Source organism: Podarcis bocagei, assembly GCF_964188305.1.
Source record: "Podarcis bocagei genome assembly, chromosome: 4".
NCBI lineage: Eukaryota > Metazoa > Chordata > Lepidosauria > Squamata > Lacertidae > Podarcis > Podarcis bocagei.
The window spans coordinates 87,450,404-87,471,262 of record NC_138128.1 but is presented as its reverse complement, the minus strand read 5'-3'; the positions used below and the strand labels follow the sequence as shown (position 1 = coordinate 87,471,262).

Sequence of the window (20,859 nt, the reverse complement as noted above, 5' to 3'; positions counted from 1 at the left end):
TATCTGAACGCTGATTCTTTATTCAGTCAGTTCTTGTGAGGGGTGGGTGAGAAGGAAACAGGCTTCATTTATATTGGTAGCCCCCCCCAAACTTAAATTACACTGAAGCATTTGGGGAGGATGACATGTGTGCATCTTTGTCATATCTTTTATCATCACTACCATTTCTCCATCTAATACAACTTGTGACAAACGTGAACGTTAATTACAGTTAACAAAGCAATGTGATGTGAAGTGTTCATATATTTTTTTAAAGGAAAGAGCCAACCCAATCAGTGAGATTTCATCTTACGCTGAGCTTCCAGTCAAAGTTCAGAAGTCAGAAATCAAGTACCATCAGTTATCAAATTATGTTAATGATTCTAATGAAAGCTTCTGGTATTTTGCTCAACACTGTGTTACTATTATGGTTACTAATAGGACAAGAAAAGCTGATAGCCGTGAATAAATTAAAACTGACTGCTAGTGTTCTTTTTTCATATTTGACAATCTGTTTAGTTACTGAGAGTTTTCATGTAGGGCTCGTGTTAGGGTACAGAGTGTATATTTTAATCATATTAGCACACATAAAAAACTACTTTCACATATTATTAAGGCTGTGGGATGCAAACCATCAGAATAAAATAAAATCAATGTGAAAGGCCAACACATACCCGACAGTTGTGCCTGTGTTCTGACTGAGGATTGGGCAGCCAGTGCCATAGAGGTTCCAGGTCACTGTACAGAGCTCATGATTGCATGAATGCCTCCCCCATCCAGTGCGAGAAAAGCCCTAGAATTTTCCATTAGAGAAAAGAGGTGTGGAGTGAGGGAGAAGCTAGCTATGGGGAGATGGTGCCAGCTTTCCTAATGCTCCAGAAAATTTGCATGCGCACACAGACAGCAGGAAGTTGCAACAACTTTCTGCTATCCCAACCTATATCATGCCAGCCCCATCACTTGTGATTTTATTTCTATTTTTACCTTTACCAATGTTACATTATTTCATCACTTTTAGCTAATGATAAATATACAGTGCAGTCTTTGTTAAGTAGTTCAGCAAGCATCTTAAGTTGCAAATGCTGCTGGACTTTGTCCAATGATCACAGCTATTTTTGCCAGTTCACATCTCTTGGAGTAAATGGAGTTCCTTCCAAACACTAATACAGTGGTACCTCGGGTTAAGTACTTAATTCGCTCCGGAGGTCCGTACTTAACCTGAAACTGTTCGTATGTAACCCGAGGTACCACTGTACTGGTTTGTAAATTATCTTGCCATATCTTGGATCATTTTTGCACCCTGTCTTAATGTTTCTTGAATCATTTTTGGCTCCATCGTTCCAGCTTTATGTAACAATTTACCAGGAAGCCCATTTAATGAATATGGGCTGAGGGCTCCTTAAGGTCGAAAAGGGCAGTTTACATTCTAAAACTAGGTCTAAAACCAGACTGGTGTGGATTCAAATAATAGTCTCATTCAGAAAACTCTGGAGCACAGCAGATTGAATACAGGTTGATAGGTCTTACTATTGCCAGGGTCAATGGTAGATTTATTTAACAAGGGCTTCACCACAGCCTCTTTCAGAACTTTGGGACCCCTTCCTCCCTAAGGATAGCATTGACTACTACTCATAAACAAAGACTATGGCATGCCAAAATTTGCCATTTTAAGCAGCCCATATGGACAAGAGTCAGCTATGCGCATGAATGTAGAAAGAGCCCTATGCTCAGCCCAGAATTCTTTTCTCACAGTGGCCAACCAGTTGGCTGTAGGAAGCCCACAAGCAAGACATGAGCACAACAGCCCTCCCTGTTACTGTTCTCCACCAACTGGGATTAAGAGGTAGAACCATCCAGAGGGGAAACCATCAGTAGCCACTGATATTCCTATCCTCCATGAATTTGTCTAAAGCCATCAAAGTCAGTGACCATCACTACCAATTGTGATAGCAAATTCCATAGTTTGTGCTGTATGAATTCCTCTCTTTGATTTGTCCAGAATCTCTCATCACTGAATGACCATTGTATGTGTTATGCACACAATATATTATGGAGCATTATGAGTCTGCCTTATGTCCTCAAGGCCAATAATCCAAAAGTGTCTTGACTAGACAGAGCGACTGTATCCTCTATCTCTGAACTTGTTTCAAAAGTGGAATCCAAGTTAGAATGCACACAAGTGATTTTATCTTCACACACTTGTCTTCAAAACAGTCATAGTCAGCCACTGATGGTTCTATCATTTCCCTGCCATTGTCTAATTGTAGAAGGCCTTTCATCACCTGGAAGAGCGTCATTTGTTGATATTGAGCAGACTGCTATAGGACTAATGGTTTTGATTAGTTTTGTTCCTTAAAATGGTTGGGATTCCTAGAATTCTGTATCTGTGCGAAGTCTATTCCTCTTGTGGATACGACAAAACATTTTATGACTGTGTGAGTTTTTGTATGTGACATCTTCCTTGCCAGATGCAGGAACAGAGTGGCCAGTTCATAGATCAACATGCTGTGAAAATGATATAGAAAAGGAAAATTTAAAAAAAGCACCACCTGATTACTGGAGCACAAGATGTATAATTAATGTAACACTAGATACTAAGATTGCATTCAGTAAGAGAGACTTCAGCACTTCTTGATCCATTTTATTTCTGCCACACCAGGGGCTAAAAAAAAGTAAAAAAGTAAATGCGTCAGTAAGGGATTTGACAGTGTGTTACGACAGTCATCAATCCTTGTGAGCCTTGTGGCCATAAATAAGCTTCATACCGCGCCACACTAAAGAGGACAGTTTCTCTTCTGCAGGACATTGAAAATGTCGCAGCTAGGGAATTGTTTGTCCCTGTCGCCACGACAACGCCACCATCACTTATCATTTACTTTCACACCAAGTTTTTTCCCCCTTTTCTTTTCTTAAAAAAACCCCCACACTGAGGTCTTTGTAGCGATAAAACCAAGTCAACATCGGCCCAAATTTTCAAAGCCGTTATTCTAATTACAATGAGGAGCTATAGATTGATGAGCTTAGTTTTTCGCAAGGACTGGTGGCAGTTAATTCCTGTGACCTGTGTGGCTCCAGTAGTCTCTTTTCGAGATGGAGTCTTGGAAGTTCGATTATTAGTGACATCTTGTAAGTGAGAAGAAGCTTATCTCTCCAGAGAGTGTTGATAACTTGAGACAAGGTTTAACTAGCAAGCAGCGAGACAGTGTATGGCAAATAAATAAATAAATAAAGCCCCACATTCCTGATTTTGCTGCAAGAGCACAGTAATGAGGAAATACCAACCACCACAATTTCACAAGTTGTAAACTCACTGGTAGCTTTCAGTTGTGAATTCTGGAGAAGCCTCTTTCACTCTGCTTTATCTGATAATGTGTGAAAATATTAGTCCTGCTGCTTCTCAGGCCTGAACAGCCAGTGCTCAGGGCCAGAAGCATTTGAATACATACAGGTTTAGAGACTTGTGAGAAATAAATGAGAATTGGTAGAATTTGGTTTCAACCTATGGGAGTGGTAATGGGAAACATTGCTTGCACCATCCATTTTCTCTCTTGGTTTTAAATGTACATTTTGTCTCTTTTGTTTGTGTGGAAACGGGAACATCTATGAGTTGCATGAGTGCAGCAGTTTGAAAAAAGAGATGCTGTGGTGACCATTTGTGAAAACTGGTTTATACCCTATGCTCTGTGATTCTATGAGAACTCTACATTTTAGTTAGTCCTATACAGCGGTTCGAATCCCCGCAACGGGGTGAGCTCCCGTTGCTCAGTCCCTGTTCCTGCCCACCTAGCAGTTCGAAAGCATGCCAGTGCAAGTAGATAAATAGGTACTGCTCCAGCAGGAAGGTAAACAGCGTTTCCGTGCACTGCTCTGGTTCGCCAGAAGCAGCTTAGTCATGTTGGCCGCATGACCCGGAAGCTGGACGCCGGCTCCCTGGGCCAATAAAGCAAGATGAGCGCCGCAACCCCAGAGTCGGTCATGACTGGACCTAATGGTCAGGGGTCCCTTTACCTTTACCTATGCATGCTTACCTGAGAATGAGTTTAACTGAAATGCAGCAGAGGCTTGTCTGTTATGGCAAATGGGGCACAGTCCCACCAGCTTCTGTCTGCTCTCAGCCAGCCTGCACCTGCCTGCCTATGTACTGACAACCAGGCCAGGGGGTGACCCTGCCTGTCAGTTTTACCCCCTTAGCCTTAGTTTTGCTCTTGTAGAACTCAGCAGAGAGGAGAACGGGGACAAAATTATAATTAGTTGGCTCTGCCTATCATTAGCTCTGGCTTCATCTACTGTTGGCCTCCTTGGTTTTCACCCCACCAGTTCCAATGGGCACCAGCCCAGGGGATAGGGTTGCCACTGTATTTCCATCGAACTAAACTGCGGCTTTGCTTTTAACTATTATTTTGGGTCATGTGTGTCCAGTAGTGTTCCTCGTGCTGCTGGAAGGCCCTTTGATGGTCCACCAGAGGCTTCTGTCAGCAGAACAGATGGATAATTTCCAGTGCCATCTATTGTCTCTCTCACCTGCAGCTCTTCTGAAGAGTCTACCAAGTCATTAAAGAAGATTTTGTGGGTTTGCACAGGGGGAAATCAGCAAAAATTATCCCCTCCCCATACCGCTGACAGAAGCCTCCACTGGATCAAATATCTTATAACAGCACAAAGTATAATGTTAGATTCCCTTCCCTTCCCTTCCCTTCCCTTCCCTTCCCTTCCCTTCCCTTCCCTTCCCTCCAATAATGATTTTTTGTGTAAATATATTAGGTACAGTGGTACCTCGGGTTACATACACTTCAGGTTACATACGCTTCAGATTACAGACTCCGCTAACCCAGAAATGGTACCTCAGGTTAAGAACTTTGCTTCAGGATGAGAACAGAAATCGTGCTCCGGCGGCGCAGCGGGAGCAGGAGTCCCCATTAGCTAAAGTGGTGCTTCAGGTTAAGAACAGTTTCAGGTTAAGAACGGACCTCCAGAACAAATTAAGTACTTAGCCTGAGATACCACTGTATATTAAAGTAGCATTGGAGTCCTGTGTCCCACCCCATGTGTTTTCATGCTATAAATGTTGGTCTACTCTACAGTGAACACATGTAGTTTGTTCCCTGCTGAATTTCACTGCAAAGTTGCTATCTTCTTAAAGTTCAATCTATAGAACTCAAATTTTGTAACTGGTAGAGCTGTTAAATACATTTTTCCTATCTCTTTTTTAAGCCTCTCCTTGTTAATTAGAAGTGTACATATTGGGAAATTAACTATGAAATACTAAAAATGATAAATTATTCCATATTTGAAAGTATAAATTAAAGGTTTAGTGTATATAAAATTTGTCATGTTTAATTGCAAGTTCAATTAAAATTCAGGATAATGATGATTTATACAGGTTTCTGTGTAATTTGATATTCATTAGCTTAGCCAGACACATGCTGATATTAGCTCGTTAATTATGTTTCCTTTTGTTGAAAGCAGCCTTGTGAAAGCAATCTGCTCAAAGTTTTCCAAACTCATTCTGCTAAATGAATATTTAGCAGCTGTTCGTGTTATTGAGATGGTCACTGCGGCTTCATTTCACTCATACATGGCATCAATCATACCTACTGTATGACAACAAGGTTTTCTCATTACAAACCCATTTATGAAGGTTATGGGTGACGTTAACAAGTTATTGCATAGCTGTATAACACAACTTTACAGTAATGTAGTTTACATTTAGTTTCTTCAAATAGCTTATGGTCCAAATGTTGGGAAAGTGTAAGAACACACTGGCAAAAATTACTCATATACAAAATATTGTAATTGGCAGTTGTAGTACTGGGGTTGATTGATTGATTGATTGATTGATTGATTGATTATGGTTTTTGAACACCAAATTATGGATACCTAAGAGCTGCCTTTTCATCTCCCAACCCCACCCCCCGAAAAAAATCTAAGTGTTCACAGCAAGGATATCTATGAAGCTGTTTTTGATGGTAACTTTTGAAACTTTCCCCTTTGAAAGCCTCTGTGTTTCTGAGCATCTTTTATAAATGATTGGCTTGATCTGGTCCTACAGTGCATACAGTATGCCTGATCAGAGGGATCTTACCTGGTGCTCCCCAGTTTTCTCCTACCTAGTACTCCCCAGATGTTGTTGGATCGCAACTTCCATCATCCCTTATCAATGGCCATGTTGGCTGGGGGGAAACTGTTGGAGAAGATGGTCCTAGGGGATAATAATGCCTCCCTGGCTTCTGCCCTTGGGATACATGTATGAGTAAGAATAAATACGTTATAGGGAATGGGAACCCTGTGTATATTTCTCACATATCTGTCTTCCACTTGGTCAAGGGATATGTGATGATGTATGGGATCCTTCCATGAATGGGAACTGTGCCCACTGTAGGATTGGATCGATCCCAGCATGTTTGATTTAATAACTGCTTTTTGTGTTAGGACCACAACTCCCAGCAACTCCAGGATTGATTATGGATAGTATTTGTGACATTGAACAAGGTACTTCCAGTTGCGCCCTTACAGTTAAGGGGATAGAACTTCATTAAAAATGCTGCTTCTCCTAAACAACTGTTTCGTTCATCAAATTAGAGCTTTTAGTTCATTTGTTGAATATAAAAGTACTTGCCTTTTAAGAGTATTGTTTTTCTGTGGCTTCATTCAATTCGCCACTGTTTAAGCAGAAAAAAGTTAATTCATATTAACAAGTCAGTACCAGGAAAACAGTTAGTGAGTTAAGTATCTGGGCCATGTAGTCATAATATTTCTGCTTGAACAGCTAGGGTTCTGTTGGAAGTGGCCTGTCGGGCAAAGTGTATTTGAAGAGTTTTGCTCATAAGCTCTGCTTCTCTTGATTAAGCCGTGCTGTCCCTTTTCTGTAGCTTTTCCTCTTCTATCACTCTTTCACTCAGCAGCTCTTTGAAGTTAGCAGTTATTCTGATCTGTCTTGAGTACTAATTTTTAAGAAATCTAGATAACCATGTAACTCCCCCCTCAAATCTACCTCCCTCCCTTGCAATGTACATTATGGTTGATGCCAACCTCCTTCTACTGCTACCACTACAGTTTTATTCCACAGTAGGCTTCTAAGTGGTTTACAAGTGTAACTATCAGTTAACAAAGCATTAAAATATAAACATCCATTACATCTATATGAAACCTTTGGGAGCTGTCATCAGTGGAGTTGCAATGGGGGCAGGGGGGGCGGTGCGTCCCGGGTGCCATGTCTGCGTGGGTTGACAAGAAGGCACCCCATGGGGGCTCGTGGTGGCATGAGCAGCCATCGCGCCACCGCAGCTGTATGTGGAGGATCCTCCATTCGTGGCTACAGCCATGAGCAGAGGATCCCAGTGCCAGCAGCAAACCGCTATGTACAGCGCATGTGCGGCATCACACGCATGCACTGTACATAGCGATGCCGCACGTGCACTGTACATAGCAGTTTGCCGCCGGCGCTGCTCAAGCGCTGTACGGACGGCGGGGATCCCTCTGTCGCCACTACAGCCGCATGTAGAGGATCCTCTGTTCGCGGCTGTCACGGCAACAGAGGGATCGCACCGCCATCCGTACGGCGCTGGAGTAGTGCCACCGGCAAACCACTATGTACAGCACATGTGCGGCGGCGCTACGTACAGTGCATGCGTCATACGTAGCGATGCCGCACATGTGCCCTATGTAGTGACGCCCTCCCCCGGGTGTCACAACGCCTCCGTTTGCCCCTGGCTGTCATCAGGAGATTTGGAGTGAAGCGTCATCAATATGCAGATGACACCCAGCTCTCTCTGTTCCATCTGAATCTGGAGAGGCAAGGCATTTGAGGTGTTAGACCAGTGCTAGGATGTGAGGTTTGGCTGGATGTGGGGCAATAAATTGAGGCAAAATCCTGAAAAGGCAGAGGTGTTATGTATCCTGGGTTCTTACATCCGGGAGGTAGGGAGACAGCCTGTCCTGAATGGTGTTGCAGGTCCTCAGCTTCGGAGTGTTCTTGAATTCAACACTGACACAGGAGACAAGATCTTAGAACTGATTTGGTGGCTAATAGGCAGCCAATCCCAGGAGTGAGATGTGCCCAATAAGGGGCATCACTCACCACTCCGGTGACAGGATTTTGCACCAGCTGCAATCTCTGGACCAGCTATAATAAAAACGCCAAATAGAGCACATTGTAGTAGTAAAAATGTGGTTACTAGTGCAAGTGTCTAAGCTACCGCTCTACAGGAAGGGACACAGTTGACACATCAAATGAAACTGGTGACATGCAGTCTTTGCCAGGGAGGCCACTTGACCAGTATACCTTCTGCAACCCTATTTAGAAAACATATTTAGAAACAGCAAATCTTGCCTCAATTATTCATGCTTTAGTTACATCCAGACTAGATTATTGCAGTGTTTCCCAACCGGTGTTCCGCGGCACACTACTGTGCCGTGAGACATCGGCTGGTGTGCCGTGGGAGGGAGGCGGGCGAGGCGGGCGGTGAGAGGCGGCGGCGGTGAGGATCCGCGTCGAGCCGGGGGCGGCTCCGCGGTGGTGGTGCCGAGCGGCGGGGCAGCGCGCGCAAAAGGGAGGAGCGCGAGACAGCGGAGGAGGAGGAGGCCGGCATGTCCGGGCAGCAGCAGCAACAACAGCAGCAGCAACTCCCGCCGCCGCCCCCTCCTCCGCCCGCTATCGCCACCACCACCACAACAGCCGCCGCCGCCTCAGCTGCCGCCGTCCCTCAGTCCCTCGCTCTGCTGCCTCCTCCCACCCCGGCAAGGGGGAGGGAAAAAACTTTCACTTTTGTGCGTCCCTCCCGGCGTGACGCTGCGCGCTGATGTCACGGGGCGGGGCTTTAATGGTGGTGTGCCGCGAGATTTTTTTCCGGTAAACAGGTGTGCCGTTGCCCAAAAACGTTTGGGAAACACTGGGTTATTGTAATGCACTCTAGGCTGGGCTGCATTTGAAGACGGTTCATTAATTGCAACACACAGCAAGAGCATACATGAAGCTTTTCTAGGTGCAAAAAACAACACCCGTGCAAGGAATTGCTTGTTGAACAAAAGCTCATCTTTTTATGATACAACACAGAGTAATAGTTTTAAAATTATTTATAGAATGAAACCCCAACCCTGTTGAAAAATACTATCATTGCCTGCAATTCCCATTAGTTTCCCTAGACTTAAAGAACAAAGATTTGGCAGTTTTTCAGTGACAGAATGCTATATATAATTTGTCAGGGGACTTGTTGACCTTATGTAAATTTGCCTCTTTGAGAAGGTTTTGTTATTATGATCGCAGTTGCTAGAGCAGTTGTATAAACTTAGCAACAGTTGATATGTTACTGTCAAGTTTCATGAGCTAAGTTGCCCTCAAAGGTAGAATCAGCTCTTTGCAAAGTTCACACCTATAATTCAGATATATTATTTATGAAGAAAGACCACATTCTGGAACAAGCAGAAGGCTTCTGCTTCTGTCCTTTGGGGCAGCAATGACTTGGCCACAGTACTCTATGCTCTTGAAGACAACTTGGCAACTTCAGTTGGTCCAAAATGCAGCAGTCAGTTAGCTGGGATTCCATTTAGAACATATACCGTATATATATTACTCCTATTTTAAAATAGCTGCACTGGTTGGCAGTTCATTTCTGGGCCTAATTCATAGTGCTCACATTAGTTGTAGAGTCCTAAATAACTTAGGCCCCATGTAAAGTGACTTCCCAGCTGTTCTCTGCTAATTTCCTTTTAGTTCCCTCCTTTGGAAAGGCTGTGGGATCTATAATGAACTGGTCGAGGGCCAATAACAAAAATGGGGTTCTGTGGATAGGTGGTTGTGAAGAGAGAGACAGTGTTCCAACGTGTTAGTCCTGCAAAGAATCAGATTCGGAGCCTGCATTTATTCCTAGATCCACCTTTGTTATTGTAGGCCCAGGTAGCTTCTGTGGTATCATAGGCTGCTATGCCATCTGGGACCTTTGCTGACTAGTGATAACCTAGGCAGAGTTATTGATGCTTTGGTAGCAACTGGGATTGCTAATATAATGCATAGTGCATGGGCATACCTTTGAAGACTGTTCAAAAAGAGCTGTTAGAGAGTTACACTTACTCTCTGCTGTAAAGAACAAAGTATTCCATCCGGGGTTCTATTTCTTGGCCAGTCTATATGCCAAGCCTGGGAACCTGGCATGTTATGTGTGTGTATGTCTGCAGTTATGGTATGGAACTGTGCAAAGTATCAGGTAAACTTTAACACTGGGACCATTTTAATACCTAACCCTAATAATCTTTACAGGACTGAAATTTGTTTTCATGCTCACTGTTTTTGATTCCCGTTTCAGATTTGCAAGATAGAAATATACAAAAGAAAAAGAAAGAAAAGGGGTGTCCTTGTTTCTTTATCTGCCGCAACATTGCCTCTGAGCCGATTTCTCTGTCTGTCCATCCTGATGGCATGCAAAAAGCAGGATTAATCCTTTCCTTGTTACTAAATTGTGTCTGTGTGAAATTTTTCTGAGCTTAGTATGAATGATATTCCTCAAGAGGAAATTTATTCTTGTAAGGATTTCCTTAGTCCACCAAGAGAGACTCTTCCTGGCATTAGGGGAGCAAGATGTAGGCCGAGTGGAAATGCACCAAACTGATTTAATAGAAAAAGGTAATTCCTATTCAAACTGTATGGTCCCTTATTCATTTCTTCGGATTATCATCAAATTTATGTCACCAGCAAAAGGAGCTTTATTGAGTTTCACAGATATATTCCTTTTGCTTTCATTGTCATTAGTTGGCACACTGACATTTTCATATGTGTCTCAGCTAATGCCTCAAAATTACTCCATCTACAAATGTAACAATTGAACAGATAATTTTAATAAGATTCAGCTTGACTTCAGACTGCACTCCTTCCTTTTCTTTATAGAATGCAAATTGTAACCTGTTTTTAAAGCCGTGCAATGCAGTGAACTTTAATGGGATTTGACAACATCATATTAAGCACAACAACTACGCATAATGTACCGAAAAATTGGACGTGAAATTGGAAACATAGCTGAGAACAAAGTAAATTTACATGGTTTGGTAGTTTGAATGTCTGATATCATATTCTCTCATGCAAGCTCCATAAAAAGCAAGGGATTTAACAATGGATATCAGCGGAAAGTGCTTTTAAAGTTAAAGCTGATGGATGGCTTGTCAAAAAAAATAATTGCATTGGTTGGAAAGTCGGGATGCGTGCTGAGGGGGAGAGAACAGGATATACAGAGAGGATGATGGGAAGTGACAGTGGTCTGTCAAGAAGCAGTGGCTGCCCAGAGAAGTGTGAAGCCAGAGCTATAAGGTGGCAGAGTAGAACAGGCTGTCAGAGCGGGAAAGTGGCTTTAATACCCTGAAAAGCAAAGGAATCCGCCTGTCAGCCTTGCTCAGCCGTGCTGAAAGAGGAAAGGAACATGGCATAAAGTTAGAGACATTAAACGGGGAACGGGGGGCAGGGAGAGACCACAGAAAGCAAAAAGGGAAAGGGTGGGGGAGAAGAAAGCTGATGATTTTATTTGTATAGACAAATGACGAATTTTTTTTGGTAAGAAGCTCACTTTTGGCCACATCAGAGTGTTTTGCAATAGTGGGGTGTTGCGGATAATGTGGGCACTGGAACACGGGATGTCTGCAAAAATGAAACAGTTCATTAAAGGTCTGTAGAAAATGGTGAGGGATTGTTTCTCCTTGTGTGCCTGTTTCTGGCACATTTAAGCACACCACTCTGTCCTGTGACCTTCCGTTTACTTCCATTGTGTGCAGCTGTACTGTGAATTGCAGCTATGGGCGTATTACCAGACCAATTGAGTGTGCTTCTTTTTCTTTTTTTGCTGTGAGCCTGAGGCAGGTTTTGCATGTTAACCAAAATCTTTTAAGGTTTCTGAAGTTGTTTTCTCTCTCTCTGTGGCTATATCAGTTTTCAGCCTACAATTCTAATTAATAAATGTTAACTTTAAGAACAAGGAAACTCGTTGTGTTGTTTGGGCAAGCTATGCTTTCCTCTTAGCCACACTCCATTCTCTTTCACACATGTCCCTGTAGTTTATGGTAGTGTTGTGGGAATCAGTAATTATCACCATCAGCACAGCTAAAGCATCAGCAAAATCCCTGTGCTCATGGAATGGACAAATGAATGTATGGAGTGGAGATCAGGGTCATGATGGCTAGTCCTGTCCTCCAAAGGTCCAAGGTTCCCTTTGCCCAGGATTGGTTTGTTCCCTTCATTTTTGTGGGGGTGGGAGTCTTTGTAAACCACCTTCAAAAGTGTTGTTGAAGGGCAGTATATTAATCTTTAAAATAAATGAATAAACCTGTGTGCAAATAGGACCCTGCAATACAGAAGGGGCAGCAGTAGGTCCAGTAGGCATGATTTCATGCATCTTATGTATACAGTTTTTAATCTGAAATAAATAGAATCCAAGAGCATGTTTTGCAGGAAAACAATAATGGTTTTCACAACCTGTGGCTGATATTTGTAAGATATGGGGAGGTAACCTGTGGGAACAGATTCAGGGTTGTAGGGAGAGGAGAGGGGAGTGAAATACAGTCCTACATCCCTATTTGACATCTGTGGGAAATCAAATCTGGTGAAATCTGGGCTGGATTAAGAATGGTTATGGGCATTTAACAAACCTTGGCTATGGCTCACAGTAAGGAGAGAGCTTAACCACAAGTCTCCATTTGGGTGACACACTAAGCCAAATCTTGGCGTAGCTTAGTTTAGCTTAGCTCAGCATAGCAGGGCAGGGCAGCAAACTGGGCTGTTGACCATATAATAAATATTCATGGGGAGGGATTGTCCATGTGCTTTAATAGCAATAGTAATAGTAATATTATATTGTTTCACAATAAAATAATAATCTATTGGCCATTGAGAGTTAAAATAGATTAACCTGGGGGCAGGAGATTGCATTCAGTAACTAAGTTTAGCATTCCATGCAGCATTTGGACAAAGCCACCACTTTATATTATTTTTTGCAAGTACGAATATCTTGTATAGAAAGAGATAATGTTACCATACGTCGTTATCTTACAATGTGTTGAAAAAGTCATATGGTTCATTATTCTCCATTGAAGGGTTAAAATAAATAAATTTTAGAAACCCTTGAAAGCAATGCTTTTGCTGTGGATGGTATATAACAAAATCTTAAAGGTCTGCAGTCTTTTAGAGGTTATAGTGTCATTTTGTATCTAAGGGGCATACTGGCTTCCATTGCACTTTCACAAACACAGTCTCCCTCTCCCTCTCTCTCCTTCCCTCCCTCCTCTTCAAACTTACTGTTCTTTTAAGGCAAATGAGACCTAAGGATAGAAGGGCAGTGAAAAATGTAAAACTGGCCAAGATGGATGGCAGAATGCACCATGCATAAATAAATTACGGGGGGGGGGGGGAGATGAACAATGATTGTGTGGTTGAAGACCTGGCTGAATACGTGTGTCAGGTGCTGATTGGAAGAATGATAAATGGAGTGACCTAACAAAGGATTGACTTCTCCAAAAGACAGGCCCTTTTAATGGATGGAAAGGGAGGAAGCCTCATTTAGAAGGGAAAGGCTGTTTGCTGTGCAGATATGACAAAGGGGAAGTCGACAACCATTGATTTACGTTCGGGAATGACAGTTGAAAAATTCAACAATAATCATGACAAATGAGAAGCGATGCAGTCAGAGGGGGAAAAAATGCCAATACGTTAAGCCTGAGAAGAAATGCCAAGGTCACAGGGAAAGGTTTCCAAACTTCTGCTTTTGACAATCCTAATGGAAATATTGGAAAGATGGGATGCAGGTTAAAAGGTACGGTTTGGAGTGAAGGATTGGAAAGGACATGAGTTAGTGCTGGTTCTTTCAAAAGCAGCTACTGAACATTTGTTGCACCTAGTCCTGAGAAAGGTTTTCTTCATGTCTCCTACTTTTTCTCTTGTGGGAATGTTAAAATGAAATAATAGGTGAAATCTAGGCTGGAAAATACAAATCTGAGTTCTTGCCAATGACTTCAATGAGTGTGGAAATACCCTATTTACTATGTATGTGTTTATAAAATATATTGCCTTATTGGATATATATATTTTTTAAAAAGCCACTAATCTAACAGTAATGCTGAGGTGTTTCTGTAAATATGTTTTCGCTGTGACTATTGACAGAATAAAATGAGTGTGTGAATTCTGCCCCAGCTGCTAAATTCTAAAAATGCCTTTTAAAAAGAAATATGAAGACACTGGAAATGAGGCTGCAAGTTTGTTTGGGGGAAACTATTGTGTTAGAAAATCAGTGTATTCGTTTGGAAGTTCTCCATTATTTTAATATGCGCTTGTGCTTATGCATGCAGTACTTGAGCAAGCTGTTATAAATAATTAGAGAAGCATCATCTTTCACTGACATTTCTGTATTTGCAGTAAGCATATCCAAGCAATGTTTGTAAAATAACCGCCCTTTATAAAAGAAATGAATGGGTATTTTTACTTCACTGTGGAGCATATTAAATGGCACAAAAATCTTTATTAAGCAATTTTAAAATAAGATGTGCTGGAGGGAAATATTTCATATGGCCTTGATTTGTCTTCTGTGGCCACTGGAGTAATGATCTGTGTGAGTCTGTGCTCACATGAGGAATGGCAGATATAGAAAGGGGGGAAAGAGCACAGTCTGAAGTCCACAAATATAAGGAGACAAAGCAATGATTAACAATGATGTGCTACCATTCTCCTATTTCCCCACCCCAGTTGGGGGAAGACCTAGTCATTTGGATGATGGTACTGGAATGCATCATTAGCACACGCGTGACAATTTTTCTCTTTAAATCAGTAATAGTATGTGATGTTTGAAAAATAATTATAATGGCACCCCAATCTTAAATAGTCCACAAGTTGGAAGCAATTAATTGTGAATTGATGTTAGCTCCCCTGTGTGCTATACATGGTGTATACCTCTTTGTTTTTACAACAACTGTCTGAAGTAGGTTCCAGTGAGGCTGCTCCGGGGAATGGGGATTTGAACCCAGGATTTCATTGTCCAAAACTCTTTTCTACTGTACTCTACTGACTGATCAAAGGCATTAACAAAGGACATTCACTTATTAACTAGTCATCATGCAGTACCTAAATACAGTGGTATCTCGGGTTACATACGCTTCAGGTTACATACGCTTCAGGTTACATACTCCGCTAACCCAGAAATAGTGCTTCAGGTTAAGAACTTTACTTCAGGATGAGAACAGAAATCGTGCTCTGGCGGCGCAGCGGCCGCGGGAGGCCCCATTAGCTAAAGTGGTGCTTCAGGTTAAGAACAGTTTCAGGTTAAGTACGGACCTCCAGAACGAATTAAGTACTTAACCCGAGGTACCACTGTACAATGAAGCACTGCCAAGTCTCAGTCATTGTCATGTAGGTGCTAGGTGCTGTACAACACAGAACTGCTCATTGTTTCCTGAGAGGGTTTAAAATCTAGAACCCAACCAGGCAATCTTAATTCCAGTGGTGGAGGAACAGGCACACACCCTTCCCTTTTTTCAAATCTCACAGCAGCTGTGAAATCAGCTTGGGCAATTGACTGTCATTTATCTTGATCCCCTTCCCTCCATCCACTGTATGGGCAAAGTACAGGGTGAGTCATTTAAAAGAGGCCCGTGGAACGTGTACTCTGTATCCATGGGGCCTCTTTTAAAGGACTCACCTTGTAGTACTAGCCTACCGTACAGGGTACCGTATTTTTTGCTCTATAACATGCACCCGACCATAACACGCACGTAGTTTTTAGAGGAGGAAAGCAAGAAAAAAAATATTCTAAACGAAACAGTGGATGTATGATTTTTGTGGTTCATGCTATGGCCACAGACATGTGATCTGACAGTGAGTTTGGAGTAGCCCAATGCAAAAATCCTGAGGATCCATGTGGATCCATGCTTTGTAACCACGTTTTAAGTTGGAAGGGAAGGAAAAGCACTCAAGGGACAAGGAGCACGCATGGGGTGTGTGGAGAAGGATGCTGCTAATAATGCTATTTAGCGAGCTCAGTGGGGAGGAGAGAGGGACAGAGCCTGCTTGCTTTAAAGGAACCAACTGGACAGGAGCCGCTTATACTCGTGTAAGCGGCTCCTCTCCCGCTTTGCTCCTTTAAAGCAAGCAGGCTCTCTGTCCCTCTCTCCTCCCCACTCAGCGGCTCTTCTCCCGCTTTGCTGTTTCAAAGCGAGCCGCGGAGGAGGGAAGGAAGGGGAACCATGGATCCTCTGCTCACGACTGCAGCAGACCCCCCCCCCCCCCGCTGCCTGTAGGCATTCGCTCCGTAACATGCACAGACATTTCCCCTTACTTTCTAGGAGGAAAAAAGTGAGTGTTATGGTGCAAAAAATACGGTAATTAAGGCTTATTGAGGTGATGGAAGTTACAACACCTGATGTAAGTGCTAAGTCGAGGTGGCTAACTTGTGGTCTTCCAGATGCTGGACTGCAACTCTGATTAGCCCCAGCCAGCATGACCAATGGTCAGAGATTATGGGAGCTGACATCCAACAATATCTGGAGAGGCACAGATTAGCCACCCCTGTGCTGATTTATTAATAATAATGCAGTCCTATGTATCCGCTTAACTGAAAGACACTCACGTTTGAATAGGCATACATAGGATTGCACTCTTAAGTTAAATAAATAGAAAATATGGGACTTTAAAAATGAAATATTAACAGATTAGAATGAATAACCTGCTGCAAATTAGCCAACTGTGATAAACAATTGTGTTGGTATTTGTTGTTGTTTTTTTTTAAATTGAATAGATTGTCTCTTAAATGGTTAAACTTCCTTATGCCAGTTGAGATATTGTATAGCCCGTAGTAATTCCTGCTTAACGTGTAGTAAAACAGATTAAAGGTAAAAATGGGGTGGTGGTGAATCTGAGCTATAGCATTGCCAAAAGATATCTAGGATTCATCAGCTGAGATACCTTTTTAACTTTAGAAATTGAGCAAAAAACAAGGTTATAAATGACTAGGGCCAGTTATTTGAGATAATCTGAGATCTATAATAGTTTCTTACAATGCCTCGTACACTTGAGGTTTGCAAAGCCAACCCATAGGAAACTAGCCTCTTTAGATTAAACATTTTCTAATCAGCTTTATCACTCATATCTGAATTTATCTTATTTGAGGAAAATGCCAATATATTAGCAGGCATATATGATACACAAGGTGACCCTACTAACTTAATGACATAATACATTATCCTTAATGAAGTCAATATCTTGTCTTTTAGCTGTCTGTCTATTGGGGCGATTAATTGCAGTGTCATTAAAGTTAGCTCTCTTTTCATTTGAGCTTGACAAGTCGCATAAAACTAATGTTCTTAGTTATCAGCCAGTGGAATAGGTTGGAGGATGGAGGAAATTGTAGGACAAATAAGGGGGTACTGCAACAGCTAACCTGAAGGAATTTTTCCAGTGACTGTTTTCACAAGCCGTGACTGCAGCCAGCAAAGCAGCAAAATGAGAGGCAGGCTTAATAACACAGTCAAAAAGGCTTTTTTAACCTCCAGTGCAAAGGCTTGCTTTCTCTCTCTCTCTCTCTCTCTCTCTCTCTCTCTCTCTCTCTCTCTCTCTCCTGGCTTTCTATGTATTAAGCCCAAATTAGGTCATAACGAACTGTGAAGTATCAAAAGTCATTGCATTATTATGGTTTCAGGACTTGGGGGGGGATTTCCTGGAACGGCCTCATGAGGAAAGTTTAAATGATATTACCTATCCTAAACAGGTGCAATAAAGAATATAAAACGTGCATTTTTCGTTCTGCTCTTTGAAGTATCTTGTGTATGCATGTGTAGGTGTAAGAAGGAAAGAAGTGAGAAATAAAATCCCCCCCTCCAACCTTTAGAAGACTAATTTTGCATGAAATACAGTGTTCAAATAGCAACAATAAATATTAGTCATAGCTGATGGTAGGGATGTAGCAAGGGGTATTCCAGGGCTGGCTGAGTAAACAGAGTCACTCCCTGCCTTCCCCCCACCTCTGAAACTACAAGACAGGACAGCTGTAATTTACAGTGTGTTATCTTTGTCTATAGCAGCAAGATGATATGAAGTAAATCAAGGTACGAGTAATGAAAGACTGGAAATTTATTCCTTGGAGCACACTTTAAAGTGTAGTGTCTGTTATAGTGCCACTGCCTGAAGATCCCGAAATGAGAGTTGGATGAAGGGCAATAAAGAAGCATAGCGGCTCATGTTAATGTTGTTTGTCTGAGGTTAGTAATTGGGTTCCACTGATGAGTTGGGTGAAGACAAAGTGAGGATCCTAGCAAGTATTGTAAATCTTACATTGTTGGAACAAGAAGCAATCCTAACAGATATTGATCCTTCCCTGTGCCTAGAGGCGAGGGAAGAAAGCAGTGTGTGCTGCTGAGCCAGTGTTGTTTTCAATAGGACCAATTACCTTAGCGAGACTGGGGACTCTGCATGGAGTCATGCCAGGCTTGCAAATTGTGAACGATCAATTACTAGACACTTTTAGATGCATTTCCATACTGCCCCCCCATCATAGCAAGTTAGCTTCCTGTATTAATTTATTCAATTTTAATCCTCAAAACATTTATCAAATCCCCCAATTGTTCCGTTATTAAAATATTCCAGTTCAGCGGAAATAAATCTCTTATGCTGGTGTGTTCAGAAATGAAGTAGAAGGGGGTGGAGAATACAAAACAATATTTTGTTTAACATGACTTCACTAATGTTAAGCCACAGATTCCCCGTTTTCCTGGTCTTTGCCAACCATTTATTTATATTTATATTTCATAGGCAGATGACACACAGACACACCTCATGCAATCCTAAAACAATTCAATAGTGAATGTGCCATGTTTGTCCTTATCAGTTTCTATTTATTCTCTGCATCTTAATGATTTAATTTTGTTTAACTGACCCTTGGGGGGGGGGAAATAAGTAATCGGGATTTGCAACACACCAGTGTCCAGACTGATAGTTCTCCTTGAGACCAAAGAGCTATGTGTGTTATGTACTGTGCAGACATATGGGAAGCATATAAAAATGGATGCCAGGCTTCTATTTATTTATTTACCATCTCATGAAACACTTCCTATACAGCGTCCTGAAGTGATTTAACAATAAAAGCACCACATTTTTTTAAAAAAGTTTTTAAAAAACCTCCAGTATAGATTGAGATAAAAATCTCCACTTAAGAGACTGGTTGGAAAAGATTTTCAACAGGCACCAAAATGATAACAGAGATGGTGCCTGCATGATATGTTACTAACTTCGCCAAACCTTTATTAGGCATTACAAATATAGGCCATCATAAAGCATCCATATATGAAAATTTAAAATCTATATAAATAAACAGCCATGTAAAATATGTAATAACGAGGATTTCCATTGGAGTTTCTAACCACTAAATAGTGTGCCTTACATGTAACAGAGGGACGCGGGTGGCGCTGTGGGTTAAACCACAGAGTCTAGGACTTGCTGATCAGAAGGTCGGCGGTTCGAATCCCTGTGACGGGGTGAGCTCCCGTTGCTTGGTCCCTGCTCCTGCCAACCTAGCAGTTCGAAAGCACGTCAAAGTGCAAGTAGATAAATAGGTACCGCTCCGGTGGGAAGGTAAACGGCATTTCCGTGTGCTGCTCTGGTTTGCCAGAAGCGGCTTAGTCATGCTGGCCATATGACCCGGAAGCTGTACGCCGGCTCCCTCGGCCAATAAAGCGAGATGAGCACCGCAACCCCATAGTCAGTCATGACTGGACCTAATGGTCAGGGGTCCATTTACCCTTTTACATGTAACAGGAGGGAGTTCCAAAGTGTTGGTGCCGCCACACTAAAGGCATAGCATGGTATTCAGCTAAGTTTTACTCAGAGTAGACGTGTTGAAATTAATGGGTCTGACGTAGTCGTGTTCATTAATTTCAGTGGGTCTATTCTGAGTAAAGAGTTGGCTGAATAACACCCACAGTTCCTACCTCATACAGAATGGACCTCCTGGAGGTGGCATCCGCAGGAGGCTCTTTGCTGGAGAGCTCAGTGACTGGTTGTGTATATATCAGTTGAGACAATCTCTTAGACAGCGTTTTTTCTGGTGGTACACACCGCTATGCAATACCAGCACCTTTCTCCCCCCCCCCAAAAAAATTGACACCTGACACCCCCTTCCTAAAGCCTGTATGGGCATAGCCAAGGGGGGTAGGGAGGCAGCTGCCCCCAATCAAGTAAATCAATAAAAATACTTACCTGAGGTTCTGCCTCCCCGCAACATGAAGCCTGCATATCTGCTTCTCCAGGGGGAGTACAACCCTGCCAAAAGCTAGCAATTGGCCAGTCATCCACACCAAACCTTAATTTCCATTAGCTAATCTCCTCGTCACATCTCACCTTCAGTTGCCCCAACTTCCTCTGCCTTCCCAGTGATGTGCATTTGCACCAGAAAAAGTTGATATCATACCTTTTGGGGATATTTTGTCCCAGCTCTAGCACTCTAGTTTGTGTATCTGATAGTGGGAAATCCTTCCTTCCTTCCTTCCTTCCTTCCTTCCTTCCTTCCTTCCTTCCGTCCTTCCGTCCTTCCGTCCTTCCTTCCTAATATATTCTGAGGCCCTTTCCTGTTAAGCCCCTTGGCCACACATGCTCAGTGGTGTGAGCACTGGGGTTGAGAATTCTGGCAGCTTTCCTTATAAACTGAGATGGTTTCCCTGGTCCCCTGTCACAATGGACACAAACATTCTGGATGACCTCATAAAGACATCTCCAGGTGACCTGACTATGTTTTCTAGCCACCTCCCTTTCTTGGGGCCCCTCCAGACTGGTGTCTGGTGTCGCATTGCCATTGTATTTTGTGCCGTGTTCTTCGCACAATATAGTACCTTAGTGGCGGATTTATTCAGCTTTATTATTTGTTTCGCATGTTTCCC

The 20,859-nt window shown here is 42.4% G+C and overlaps 1 protein-coding gene and 1 long non-coding RNA gene across 2 annotated transcripts in view; one reads left to right on the top strand and one right to left on the bottom strand.

The window, feature by feature from the left end:
* LRMDA (leucine rich melanocyte differentiation associated) overlaps positions 1–20,859 on the top strand; it is a 775,035-nt gene that overhangs the window by 310,685 nt on the left and 443,491 nt on the right. The gene's annotated exons all lie outside the window — the stretch shown is intronic.
* Positions 1,240–20,476, bottom strand: LOC308585848. The gene is made up of 3 exons (XR_014007626.1): positions 20,394–20,476; positions 6,062–6,638; positions 1,240–2,641 (listed from the first exon to the last, which is right to left on the bottom strand). It is a non-coding gene; the product is annotated as an uncharacterized lncRNA (long non-coding RNA).